The following is a 13,828-nucleotide window of genomic DNA, read 5'->3' as shown; positions in this document are numbered from 1 at the left end:
CCCATTATGTTTTTATCAATGCAGGTTTATTATGCTATTCAGATGTACCTAAAACACATCCAGTAGTTGGATGTAGAAATGTATGTTTTGGGAGGGTATTTGTAGAAACAGCTGCACATTTTGCACTGTTTAAAAAGACATGTTCAGTAATTTCAATGAAGAGAGAGAGAGAAATAACAGCAACATGTGGATGAAGGGAAGAGCGGTGAGCTATACATTGCATGATCTAGAGTAGAGCACCACAGAAACTACTTAAAGGGGTACACCAGTGAAAACCACATTTTTCTAAATCAACTGGTGCAAGATAGTTAAACAGATTTGTAAATTACTTCTGTATAAAAATCTTAATCCTTCCAGTACTTATCAGCTGCTGTATACTACAGAGTAACTTGTATTTCTATCTGGAGTTCTTTTCTGTCTGACCACAGTGCACTCTGCTGACATGTCTGTCCATGTCAGGAACTGTCCAGAGTACAAGCAAATTCCCATAGCAAAAATCTCCTGCTCTGGACAGTTCTTAACATGAACAGAGGTGTCAGCAGAGAGCACTGTGGTCAGATGGAAAATAACTATACAACTTCCTCTGTAGTATACAGCAGCTGATAAGTACTGGAAGGATTAAGATTTTTAAATAGAAGTGATTTACAAATCTGTATAACTTTCTGGAGCAAGTTGATTAAAAAAAAAATGGTTTTCCGACAGAGTACCCCTTTAAAAGAACAGAGATTCTCAAAGGAGTACCTGCTCCTACAGTAAGCAATGATGGTCTATGCACCACCGCCTGTTACCTCATTACACTCACTGAGATAGTTGCTTTGCACTTATCCCAGTAAGGGTGCGGTATCAGGTGTTGAATCTACTGTATATCGAATCGATGTCTGAATCATAACAAATTTAGTTTTGCTTATCTGTTCTGGTAAAGTTGATGAGTTTTAAATTTCTTTTCCATTTTCAAAGTCTGTTAGATATTGGTTACATCGGGTAAGAACAAGCACCTAAAATGTACATTTACTGTACTTAAAAGGGTACCCCAGCTCATTGGATTACACAAAGTTACCACGCTTTCACTTTATATATCAAATCCTAATTTTTTCTCTAAATCTGTTAGTCAATACAAACCTTCATTGTTCTACAGGATGAAAAACTGGTCATGTAATAATTACAGCTAGTGCTGAGCCTTTCACAGTTTAAGGGTACGTTCACACGTACAGGATCTGCTGCATATTTTTGCTGCATATTTTCTGCAGCTGATTTCGCTGCCCATTCAAGTTAATCAAAATCAGCTGCACAAAATCTACAGCAAAAATCTGCAGCAGATCTTGTACATGTGAAGGTATTCTAAGGGTACGTTCACACGAGCGGATCTACAGCGTATTTTTCGCTGCGGATCCGCTGCTGAAGGACCGCTGCATGGTGCCTTTACATGTGCCTGCTCGGAGCGACACTATGCTGCTACGAGCAGACACACTGAAGCAATGTGCAAGTCGCTGCTCATGTGTACATGCACACATCATGGCCTCTCCCCCTGTTCCACGAGCTGGGCCGAGAGCTGCCACGATGTGCGAGTATACTGCGCATGTGCGTATTGCCTCTTCGAGTAGGAACATGTAAAGGCCCCATGCAGAGGTCTTTCAGCAGCGGATTTGCAGCATAAAATACGCTGTGGATCCGCTTGTGTGAACGCACCATAAGGGTTCGTCCGCACATGCAGATTCTCCTGCAGATATTTTGCAGCTGATTTTGTTACTCATTGACTTCAATGGACAGCAATGTTATTGTGAACGTACCCTACGGCTGGATTTACACAGTGTAAACAAACAGAAAAATGGAATGCCAGTAAAATAGGTATTAAAAGCAGGGAGAGCTGTCATAGAGAGGTAAAATAGCACAAATGATAACTCCACAATGTGTGCATTTATAGCTGCATTTCCTTTGATTTTAAAATAGCACATTATGGGATAACAATACTGTTGTTTTTAATACCTACTGTACTACCATATTTTGTTTTCATTTTACAATGTGTGAAACCAGCTAAAACTTCATAAAAAGTTAAGTAACTTTACAAACTGCGGGGAAATTCATTAAATCTAGGAGCAGTGAAGCTCCCAGCTATCATTTAATCTATGAGAGGCCTTTTTAATAATGAAAGAAGCAATCTTTTTGCAACTTTTGGGGGTAAAGTGTTTACACAGTGCACTTTTGTCAGAGTCATCAGCATTGCACATGGTGTCTAAAGGGTTAATCGTAGGCAATCATTAGCGGTGAGTATCTGGCTATTGATAATATCCGACTTTTTATGCAGCTTTACGTTACTTAATGCTCCAGCGTGTACAGGTACTCCATGGTGCATTAAGGCCTTTGTAGCAAGGGTGTACCTGTATGCCCGAGGTCTCTAATGGGTTAAAGTGATAATTCATAATCTATGGGACGCCTGACATATCTGAGCGATGTACTTTGGTATCTCTGGCGCTTCCCTAGACAATCAATGGAGAACATGCTATCTACTGCTCTATTTAGCAGTTGAGATCACTGAGGTCCCAGAGGTCGGACCCACTCCAAGCAATCAGGCACGTATCCATGGATACTCCTTTCATGACTAAGATGGGACTATACTGTTGCAGTATAGAATACTGAAGCCAGACATCAAGGGGTTATCCACCATAAGGTGATTTTAGTATGTACCTGACAGGGATGGACATGCTTAGGAAGGATCTGCGCTTGTATTTGGGTTAAATGGCTATGTTGTGAGATTACCATAATACTGTGGCTTTATTTTTGTGAACCTCAGTATTTCCTGTTAAAGTTTTCGTTTTTACTTCAAATCCCAGAATTCCACTCCTTCCTCCCACACATCAGCCACCCCACCCATTGAACAACAAACAAGCTAGATTTAATGAAAAAGGTCAGTGCTTTCTAATCAGGGTCTAAGAACAAAAGGAAAAGCGCTCCTAGTGTGACAACGTAACATATACGGTGTGAGATTCAAAAGCAAATATGCTCACCGAGTGGAGTTGTACTGTGACCAAGTACAACTATGGTGTAAGCGTGGAATAAACCCTTGATGGGCGAAGCTCGGCAGACGATCCTGGCAACACAGGTGAAGCACTCAGACGGATCCCTCCAAGATACAGCACAGGATAGAGCAGGCGCACACAACTCCAAAGGTAACATTTTTTAATTTACCCGGCATGCAACGCATTTCACTGGATAACCAGCTTCAGCAGGCCTGATGAAGCTGGTTATCCAGCGAAACGCGTTGCATGCCGGGTAAATTAAAAAATGTTACCTTTGGAGTTGTGTGCGCCTGCTCTATCCTGTGCTGTTCCTTGGAGGGATCCGTCTGAGTGCTTCTAATCAGGGTGTCTCCAGCTGTTCCACCCATTGAAGCAGACAGGCTCCCTGTCATCACCTGACTAGTGATGTCAGGTCTCGGCCGCACTGCATCCCGGGAAATACTTGAGACAGGAGTCATTTTGTGTGCTGTTAAAAATGAATATCCAGAGCAAAGATCACATAAGAATATGAGGCGAGCCGTTAGAGACAGGTACAGACACTGTATTATGAACTACACTACCTTTACAGCCTCTGTGGCATAATCAAAACATTCCTGGAATACCCCTTTAAGCTTTCACAATGCTGTGGTATTTCTGGTAACATAAATAAATTAAAACCTGTAAATCAACATTACAATGTCTCTTAACATCTTGAAGTATAGCTGAACTGTAGGTGATTGTATGATATAGTAAAAAATAATTTACCAAAACTGCTTAGTAGTTTCCAAGGTTTAGTGAATAATCTACAAATTTTTATCAAAAAGCCTAAATTCAGAACGTTGCGAATTATCCGAGTAGTAGATCACACACAAAAACACTGGTCCTTTCCCAGAAACTCACACGGGGTCACTTTTATAAAGCCCCTCCTTTCCTCATTCATTGCAAATGTCAACATTTTTCCCAATTGTAAAGAAATCAAAAGGAGACTGAGCTGAGTTATGTTAGTACCTAAGATTCTATGGAAAGTTCCAAAAATTAATGAATAGCTTCTGTGAACTGCCCACAATTGAATTCTCTTGGTTAAATTGTTTCCATGACATCATCCATGATTCTATAATGCCAGGCAATTGAATTATAGCTGCTATGGCTTAGTTACAGCTAATATGCCTTCAAGCTTCACTGGTCTTCCTGATGTATATTAAGTTTATATTTTCTGTATTATTCATTCAATGTTAAAAGATTTTTATTGTTTTTTTTTCTCTTTACGTATTTAGGTAGGAATTAAAAAAAATCAATACTGTCTCACAGCATCAGAAATTAAAGTGATTGTAGATATTGTCAAATGTTTTTTCCCATTACTTGTTAAATCCCCTTCTGCTTCAGTACCAAAGCTTCACTGGTCCCCTCTGGTCCTTGTCTATTTTCCATAAGCTATGATGATACGTGCCATACGTGCATGTGACGTTTAATACCAACCATTGGTCTCAGCAGTAATGCAGTGTGTATGGCCACTGAGGCCAGTAATGACTGTGGCGTTCATGTGGATATAAGAAATACACTTTCACGGGAACAGGGAACAGCGTTTCAAGAGTTAATAATTCTCTCTTTGTCAGGTCTTTGTTGAAACGTGTTGTCCCTGAAATAAAGAACCTGTTTATTATATTTTCCAGTGTCACCATGTCACGATGCCGGCTGGCAGGTAGTGGATCCTCTGTGCCAGAGAGGGATTGGCGTGGACCGTGCTAGTGGACCGGTTCTAAGCCACTACTGGTTTTCACCAGAGCCCGCCGCAAAGCGGGATGGTCTTGCTGCGGCGGTAGTGACCAGGTCGTATCCACTAGCAACGGCTCACCTCTCTGGCTGCTGAAGATAGGCGCGGTACAAGGGAGTAGGCAGAAGCAAGGTCGGACGTAGCAGAAGGTCGGGGCAGGCAGCAAGGATCGTAGTCAGGGGCAACGGCAGAAGGTCTGGAAATACAGGCTAGGAACACACAAGGAACGCTTTCACTGGCACAATGGCAACAAGATCCGGCAAGGGAGTGCAGGGGAAGTGAGGTGATATAGGAAAGTGCACAGGTGAACACACTAATTGGAACCACTGCGCCAATCAGCGGCGCAGTGGCCCTTTAAATCGCAGAGACCCGGCGCGCGCGCGCCCTAGGGAGCGGGGCCGCGCGCGCCGGGACAGAACAGACGGAGAGCGAGTCAGGTAGGGGAGCCGGGGTGCGCATCGCGAGCGGGCGCTACCCGCATCGCGAATCGCATCCCGGCTGGCAGCGGAATCGCAGCGCCCCGGGTCAGAGGACGTGACCGGAGCGCTGCAGCGGGGAGAGTGAAGCGAGCGCTCCGGGGAGGAGCGGGGACCCGGAGCGCTCGGCGTAACAGTACCCCCCCCCTTGGGTCTCCCCCTCTTCTTAGAGCCTGAGAACCTGAGGAGCAGACTTTTGTCCAGGATGTTGTCCTCAGGTTCCCAGGATCTCTCTTCAGGACCACAACCCTCCCAGTCCACTAAAAAAAAATTTTTTCCTCTGACCTTTTTGGCAGCTAAAATTTCTTTGACCGAGAAGATGTCCGAGGAACCGGAAACAGGAGTGGGAGGAACAGATTTGGGAGAAAAACGGTTGAGGATGAGTGGTTTGAGAAGAGAGACGTGAAAGGCATTAGGGATACGAAGAGAAGGAGGAAGAAGAAGTTTATAAGAGACAGGATTAATTTGACACAAAATTTTGAAAGGACCAAGGTAGCGTGGTCCCAACTTGTAGCTAGGGACACGGAAGCGGACATATTTAGCGGAGAGCCATACCTTGTCTCCAGGGGAAAAAACGGGAGGAGCTCTTCTTTTCTTATCTGCGAACTTCTTCATGCGTGATGAAGCCTGTAAGAGAGAATTTTGGGTCTCTCTCCATATGATGGAAAGGTCACGAGAAATTTCATCCACAGCGGGCAGACCAGAGGGCAAGGGAGTAGGGAGGGGGGGAAGAGGGTGACGGCCGTACACCACGAAAAATGGGGATTTGGAGGAAGACTCAGAGACCCTGAAGTTATACGAGAATTCGGCCCATGGGAGGAGATCTGCCCAGTCATCCTGGCGGGAGGAAACAAAATGTCGCAAATAATCACCCAAGATTTGGTTAATTCTTTCTACTTGTCCATTGGACTGGGGATGATATGCAGAAGAAAAATTTAATTTAATCTTGAGTTGTTTACAGAGAGCCCTCCAGAATTTAGACACGAATTGGACGCCTCTATCCGAGACAATCTGCGTAGGCAACCCGTGAAGACGAAAAATGTGTACAAAAAATTGTTTAGCCAACTGAGGCGCAGAAGGAAGACCAGGAAGAGGGATGAAATGTGCCATTTTGGAGAATCGATCAACGACCACCCAAATAACAGTGTTGCCACGGGAAGGGGGTAAATCAGTAATGAAATCCATACCAATCAGAGACCAAGGCTGTTCGGGGACAGGCAGAGGATGAAGAAAACCAGCGGGCTTCTGGCGAGGAGTCTTATCCCGGGCACAGATAGTGCAGGCTCGCACAAAGTCCACAACATCCGTCTCCAGAGTCGGCCACCAATAGAAGCGGGAGATGAGTTGCACAGATTTCTTGATACCCGCATGACCTGCGAGATGGGAGGAGTGACCCCATTTGAGGATTCCGAGGCGTTGGCGAGGAGAAACAAAGGTCTTTCCTGGAGGAGTCTGCCTGATGGAGGCAGGAGAAGTGGAGATCAGGCAGTCAGGTGGAATGATGTGTTGCGGAGAGAGTTCAACTTCTGAGGCATCCGAGGAACGAGAGAGAGCATCGGCCCTAATGTTCTTATCGGCAGGACGAAAGTGAATCTCAAAATTAAATCGGGCAAAGAACAGAGACCACCGGGCCTGGCGAGGATTCAGCCGTTGGGCAGACTGGAGGTAGGAGAGGTTCTTGTGGTCGGTGTAGATAATAACAGGAGAACTTGATCCCTCCAGCAGATGCCTCCATTCCTCAAGTGCTAATTTAATGGCTAGAAGCTCTCGATCCCCGATGGAGTAGTTCCTCTCCGCTGGAGAGAAGGTCCTAGAGAAAAAACCACAAGTGACAGCATGCCCGGAAGAATTTTTTTGTAGAAGAACAGCTCCAGCTCCCACTGAGGAGGCATCAACCTCCAATAGGAAGGGTTTGGAAGGGTCAGGTCTGGAGAGGACGGGAGCCGAAGAAAAGGCAGACTTGAGTCGTTTAAAGGCGTCTTCTGCTTGAGGAGGCCAGGACTTGGGATCAGCATTTTTTTTGGTTAAAGCCACGATAGGAGCCACAATGGTAGAAAAATGTGGAATAAATTGCCTGTAATAATTGGCGAACCCCAAAAAGCGTTGGATAGCACGGAGTCCGGAGGGGCGTGGCCAATCTAAGACGGCAGAGAGTTTGTCTGGATCCATCTGTAGTCCCTGGCCAGAGACCAAATATCCTAGAAAAGGAAGAGATTGGCATTCAAACAGACATTTCTCAATTTTGGCATAGAGTTGGTTGTCACGAAGTCTCTGAAGAACCATACGGACATGCTGGCGGTGTTCTTCTAGATTGGCAGAAAAAATTAGGATATCGTCCAGATATACAACAACACAGGAGTATAACAGATCACGAAAAATTTCATTGACAAAGTCTTGGAAGACGGCAGGGGCGTTGCACAGGCCAAAGGGCATGACCAGATACTCAAAGTGTCCATCTCTGGTGTTAAATGCCGTTTTCCACTCGTCCCCCTCTCTGATGCGGATGAGGTTATAGGCGCCTCTTAAGTCCAATTTAGTAAAGATGTGGGCACCTTGGAGGCGATCAAAGAGTTCAGAGATGAGGGGTAAAGGGTAGCGGTTCTTAACCGTGATTTTATTAAGACCGCGGTAGTCAATGCAAGGACGTAGGGTGCCATCTTTTTTGGACACAAAGAAAAATCCGGCTCCGGCAGGAGAGGAGGATTTACGGATAAAGCCCTTTTTTAGATTCTCCTGGACGTATTCGGACATGGCAAGAGTCTCTGGGGCAGAGAGAGGATAAATTCTGCCCCGGGGTGGAGTAGTGCCCGGGAGGAGGTCGATAGGGCAATCATAAGGCCTGTGAGGAGGCAGAGTCTCAGCTTGTTTTTTGCAGAAAACATCCGCGAAGTCCATATAGGCCTTAGGGAGACCGGTTACTGGAGGAACCACAGAGTTACGGCAAGGGTTACTGGGAACCGGTTTTAGACAGTTCTTGGAACAAGAGGACCCCCAACTCTTGATCTCCCCAGTGGACCAATCCAGGGTTGGGGAATGAAGTTGAAGCCAGGGAAGTCCAAGGAGAATTTCCGAGGTGCAATTGGGGAGGACCAAAAGTTCAATCCTCTCATGATGAGATCCGATGCTCATAAGAAGGGGCTCCGTGCGGAAACGTATGGTACAGTCCAATCTTTCATTATTTACACAATTGATGTAGAGGGGTCTGGCGAGACTGGTCACCGGGATGTTGAACCTGTTGACGAGAGAGGCCAAAATAAAATTTCCTGCAGATCCAGAGTCCAAGAAGGCCACTGTAGAGAAGGAGAAGGCAGAGGCAGACATCCGCACAGGCACAGTAAGACGTGGAGAAGCAGAGTAGACATCAAGGACTGTCTCACCCTTGTGCGGAGTCCGTGAACGTCTTTCCAGGCGGGGAGGACGGATAGGACAATCTCTCAGGAAGTGTTCGGTACTAGCACAGTACAGGCAGAGGTTCTCCATACGGCGTCGTGTCCTCTCTTGAGGTGTCAGGCGAGACCGGTCGACCTGCATAGCCTCCACGGCGGGAGGCACAGGAACAGATTGCAGGGGACCAGAGGAGAGAGGGGCCGAGGAGAAGAAACGCCTCGTGCGAACAGAGTCCATATCTTGGCGGAGTTCCTGACGCCTTTCGGAAAAACGCATGTCAATGCGAGTGGCTAGGTGAATAAGTTCATGTAGATTAGCAGGAATTTCTCGTGCGGCCAGAACATCTTTAATGTTGCTGGATAGGCCTTTTTTGAAGGTCGCGCAGAGGGCCTCATTATTCCAGGACAATTCTGAAGCAAGAGTACGGAATTGTACGGCATACTCGCCAACGGAAGAATTACCCTGGACCAGGTTCAACAGGGCAGTCTCAGCAGAAGAGGCTCGGGCAGGTTCCTCAAAGACATTTCGGATTTCCGAGAAGAAGGAGTGTACAGAGGCAGTGACGGGGTCATTGCGGTCCCAGAGCGGTGTGGCCCATGACAGGGCTTTTCCGGACAGAAGGCTGACTACGAAAGCCACCTTAGACCTTTCAGTGGGAAACAGGTCCGACATCATCTCCAGATGCAGGGAACATTGGGAAAGAAAGCCACGGCAAAACTTAGAGTCCCCATCAAATTTATCCGGCAAGGATAAGCGTATCCCAGGAGCGGCCACTCGCTGCGGAGGAGGTGCAGGAGCTGGCGGAGGAGATGACTGCTGAAGCTGTGGTAGTAACTGTTGTAGCATAACGGTCAGTTGAGACAGCTGTTGGCCTTGTTGCGCTATCTGTTGTGACTGCTGGGCGACCACCGTGGTGAGGTCAGCGACAACTGGCAGAGGAACTTCAGCGGGATCCATGGCCGGATCTACTGTCACGATGCCGGCTGGCAGGTAGTGGATCCTCTGTGCCAGAGAGGGATTGGCGTGGACCGTGCTAGTGGACCGGTTCTAAGCCACTACTGGTTTTCACCAGAGCCCGCCGCAAAGCGGGATGGTCTTGCTGCGGCGGTAGTGACCAGGTCGTATCCACTAGCAACGGCTCACCTCTCTGGCTGCTGAAGATAGGCGCGGTACAAGGGAGTAGGCAGAAGCAAGGTCGGACGTAGCAGAAGGTCGGGGCAGGCAGCAAGGATCGTAGTCAGGGGCAACGGCAGAAGGTCTGGAAACACAGGCTAGGAACACACAAGGAACGCTTTCACTGGCACAATGGCAACAAGATCCGGCAAGGGAGTGCAGGGGAAGTGAGGTGATATAGGAAAGTGCACAGGTGAACACACTAATTGGAACCACTGCGCCAATCAGCGGCGCAGTGGCCCTTTAAATCGCAGAGACCCGGCGCGCGCGCGCCCTAGGGAGCGGGGCCGCGCGCGCCGGGACAGAACAGACGGAGAGCGAGTCAGGTAGGGGAGCCGGGGTGCGCATCGCGAGCGGGCGCTACCCGCATCGCGAATCGCATCCCGGCTGGCAGCGGAATCGCAGCGCCCCGGGTCAGAGGACGTGACCGGAGCGCTGCAGCGGGGAGAGTGAAGCGAGCGCTCCGGGGAGGAGCGGGGACCCGGAGCGCTCGGCGTAACACACCAATTATCTTGAGTTGGTGTGCGCCCCAGAAAAATCCAATTTTTCTACTCTGTTCCCTTGAACCTAGATTCCTTGCAAAACGAGGATCTTTCTGCCAGATTGGTCCGGGTTGGAGGCAGCCGCCATGGAATTTATTAGATGCTATTAGAGGTATTAAGCTCCTAGCCCATCACTAAAAGGTAAGCAGATATACTTATTTGCTTACATATGCTCCGGTTCCCCTTGGATGATGGCATCAGACAGCGCCCTCGGTTGTGTTCATTTTTCCCGTTCATGTGGACGTATGGCACATCATGGCTTCAGGAAAACAAAACGTAGACCTGTGTGGACCACCAGATAACCAGTTTAGCAAGGGAGTTACCATTTATTAGGTTTGTTATTTTGTAACTCTTTATCATTGTCTTCATAATCTTTTTTTATGTAATCAAAATCCCCAAAAAGCACACTTTATAATAATAAAAGTCATGCAAATATCTGTATAAGATTTCCATACAACAGAACATTGTACTACATTCTGGTCAGTATTTTATGCAAGCATGTGAGGTTATCAATTAAGGGGCTTTGTCATTTGCAAAAACATTTCACATACTATAAATAACATATGTGTATTTGTAATTTGCATTTGTTAAAAAATTTGTTTTGTTGAAAAAAAATATTCCATACTTCTTACCACTAGGGTCTCTCTATTGTCCAGAACACTGTCTTTTCCTTGCAGCTATTGATATGTCATGTCTGGGACAAAAAAATAGGAATTGTGGGCAGGAAAAGCAGGGCTCTGTGCATTCTGCCAGCCTGTCAATCAGCCTTCTGTGTGAGCCAGAAGCGGGACACAGAGCCCCACTGCACAGAGCAGCAAGTAGTCAGCTCTGTGGAGTAAGGGAAAGAAGTTTCCACGTGAGATGTGAGGGCAAGTAAGCAACACCCCTTCCTTCTCAGTAAACTGCCTGCAGTGTGCGCAACATAAACAAGGAAATTAGGAGCTATAAAAGGATTAAAATCAGGATTTAAGCATGCAGACAAGATCTAAACCAGTTTAAGAGTAAGCCTGATGTATTTAATTTTTTCTGTATCATGTAATAGGTACACTTTAATGTCCCTATTATTCACCATATGATGTGGTTTCAATTATACACCTGTTACAGCATATAGACCAATGGGCCATTTACATACTACAATTAAAGACTTTATAGTTAAGAAAAAAATATTTTATTCTTTAAAAACAGTTGACTTTTCTACTACCTATTTTAAGACACATTATCCTTGAAGAAAAAAGACAAAACAGATAATCAGCAGAACAAGCCAATCTGCTTTACCGGAGTTCAGCATTTGTCAGCTATTAATGGTGTGGCACTGTTCACAGTGATCTCTGCCACACTAACCATCTTTTATAAAGCATCTTTATCTTGGCCTGTCATTCTGCCAAACCAGAAAATGACACAGTTCAATGGCATTTTGCTAAATGGTTTTTGAACGATTATTACCCATTTTTACTCAAAATACAGCTTTGATGTGCCTTAAAACAATGTAACTGTCCCTTCCAATAAACTTTTCTAAAAATGTAACAGTCCACTTCAATACCACTTATATTCATGTCCTTAACCCCTTAACGACAATGGACGTAAATGTACGTCATGGTGACGTGGTACTTCGCGCACCATGACGTACATTTACGCGCCGACATGATCGCGAGCACCGGAGCGGTGCTCGCTTCATGCCCGGCAGGTCCTGGCTGATATCAGCAGCCAGGGACCCACCGGTAATGGCAGACATCCGCGATTGCGCGGATGTCCGCCATTAACCCCTCCGATGCCATGATCAATACAGATCACGGCATCTGCGGCAGTGCGGTAGTTTGAATGGATGATCGGATCGCCCGCAGCGCTGCCGCGGGGATCCGATCATCCAGCATGGCGGCCGGAGGTCCCCTCACCTTGCTCCAGCCATCTCCCGGGGTCTTATGCTCTGGTCTGAGATCGAGCAGACCAGAGCAGAAGATCACCGATAATACTGAGCAGTGCTGTGTCCTATAGATAGCACTGCACAGTATTAGCAATCAACTGATTGCAATGAATAGTCCCCTATGGGGACATAAAAGGTGTAAAAAAAAAGTTAAAAAATGTAAAATAAAAAAGTAAAAAAATGTGAAAAATCCCCTCCCCCAATAAAAAGTAAAACGTCCATTTTTCCCCATTTTACCCCCCAAAAAGCGTAAAAAGAGAATTAATACACATATTTGGTATCGCCGCATGCGTAAAAGTATGAACTATTAAAATATATTGTTAATTATCCCCTACAGTGAACCGAGTAAATAAAAAAAAAATTTAAAAAGTCCAAAATTGCTGCTTTTTTGTCACATTTTATTCAAAATTTTTTTATAAAAATGAATAAAAAGTAAAACCTAAGCAAAAGTGGTACTGATAAAAACTAAAGATCATGGTGCAAAAAATGAGCCCTCATATCGCCCCATATACGGAAAAATGAGAAAGTTATAGGTGGTCAAAATAGGGCAATTTCAAACATACTAATTTTGTTAAAATGGTTTGAGATTTTTTTTAAGCGGTACAATTACAGAAAAGCATATAACATGGGTATCATTTTTATTGTATTGACCCACAGAATAAAGAAAACATGTAATTTTTACCGGAAAGTGTACAGCGGGAAAACAAAACCTTCCAAAATTTGCTAAATTGCGGTTTTCTTTTCAATTTTTCCACATAAATAATATTTGTTTAGTTGCACCGTATATTTTATGGTAAAATAAGTGATGTCATTACAAAGTACAATTGGTGATGCAAAAAACAAGCCCTCATATGGGTCTGTGGATGGAAGTATAAGAGAGTTATGATTTTTAGAAGGCAAGGAGGAAAAAACGAAAATGCAAAAATAAAATTGGTCTGGTCCTTAAGGCCAAAATGGGCTTGGTCCTTAAGGGGTTAAAACATGTCAGAAGATGTCACTTGTGGGGTTTTAGCCATGATACCCCTATGGATTGATAAGGTGTCTGAACCATTGAACTCATCAACCAATTGTTGCATTTGAACATCTAAATAAGGTTGAGCTAACCATAAGCGTGCACTTTAAATCCTCCCAAATAATTGATGTACTGGCAAAAGAGAGAGTATGAGATGTTAAAATGATCTGTCATTTATTTTGTAAGCACTGTGCAAATTCTGGACTCTAAGCATTAAAAATGTGGTGTTACCGTCTGGTGACAGAAATCGGTTCAGCAAAACAGGTCCAGATGAATGCATAATTCATTCAGTGAAATTTAGTAAAGGGCTAATGAAAAAATTATCTGCTGGCCTAAACTGATAAAACGGATGCCTTATGTTTTAAGTGAGCGTTAAAGGTCTTCACTGTTTAATAGAGTCACCTAGTTTCATTTGCATTAAAAGGACTTCTCATTCAATTTACTCGTTCATAGTAGGTAACGTTGTACAGAACAGTGCTAAAGGCCACCATTATATGTAAGGAAAATTAAGATGATGTTCTTGGTTGCTTTACAGTTCTTCTAGTTCAACTAC

At 45.1% G+C, this 13,828-nt stretch overlaps 1 long non-coding RNA gene across 2 annotated transcripts in view; it reads right to left on the bottom strand.

The window, feature by feature from the left end:
- The window catches only part of LOC130355671 (uncharacterized), a 118,611-nt gene that overhangs the window by 54,769 nt on the left and 50,014 nt on the right, over positions 1 to 13,828 (bottom strand). The gene's annotated exons all lie outside the window — the stretch shown is intronic.

This window comes from Hyla sarda, chromosome 2 (assembly GCF_029499605.1).
Source record: "Hyla sarda isolate aHylSar1 chromosome 2, aHylSar1.hap1, whole genome shotgun sequence".
Lineage (NCBI taxonomy): Eukaryota > Metazoa > Chordata > Amphibia > Anura > Hylidae > Hyla > Hyla sarda.
This window is presented reverse-complemented; position numbering and strand designations above follow the sequence as displayed.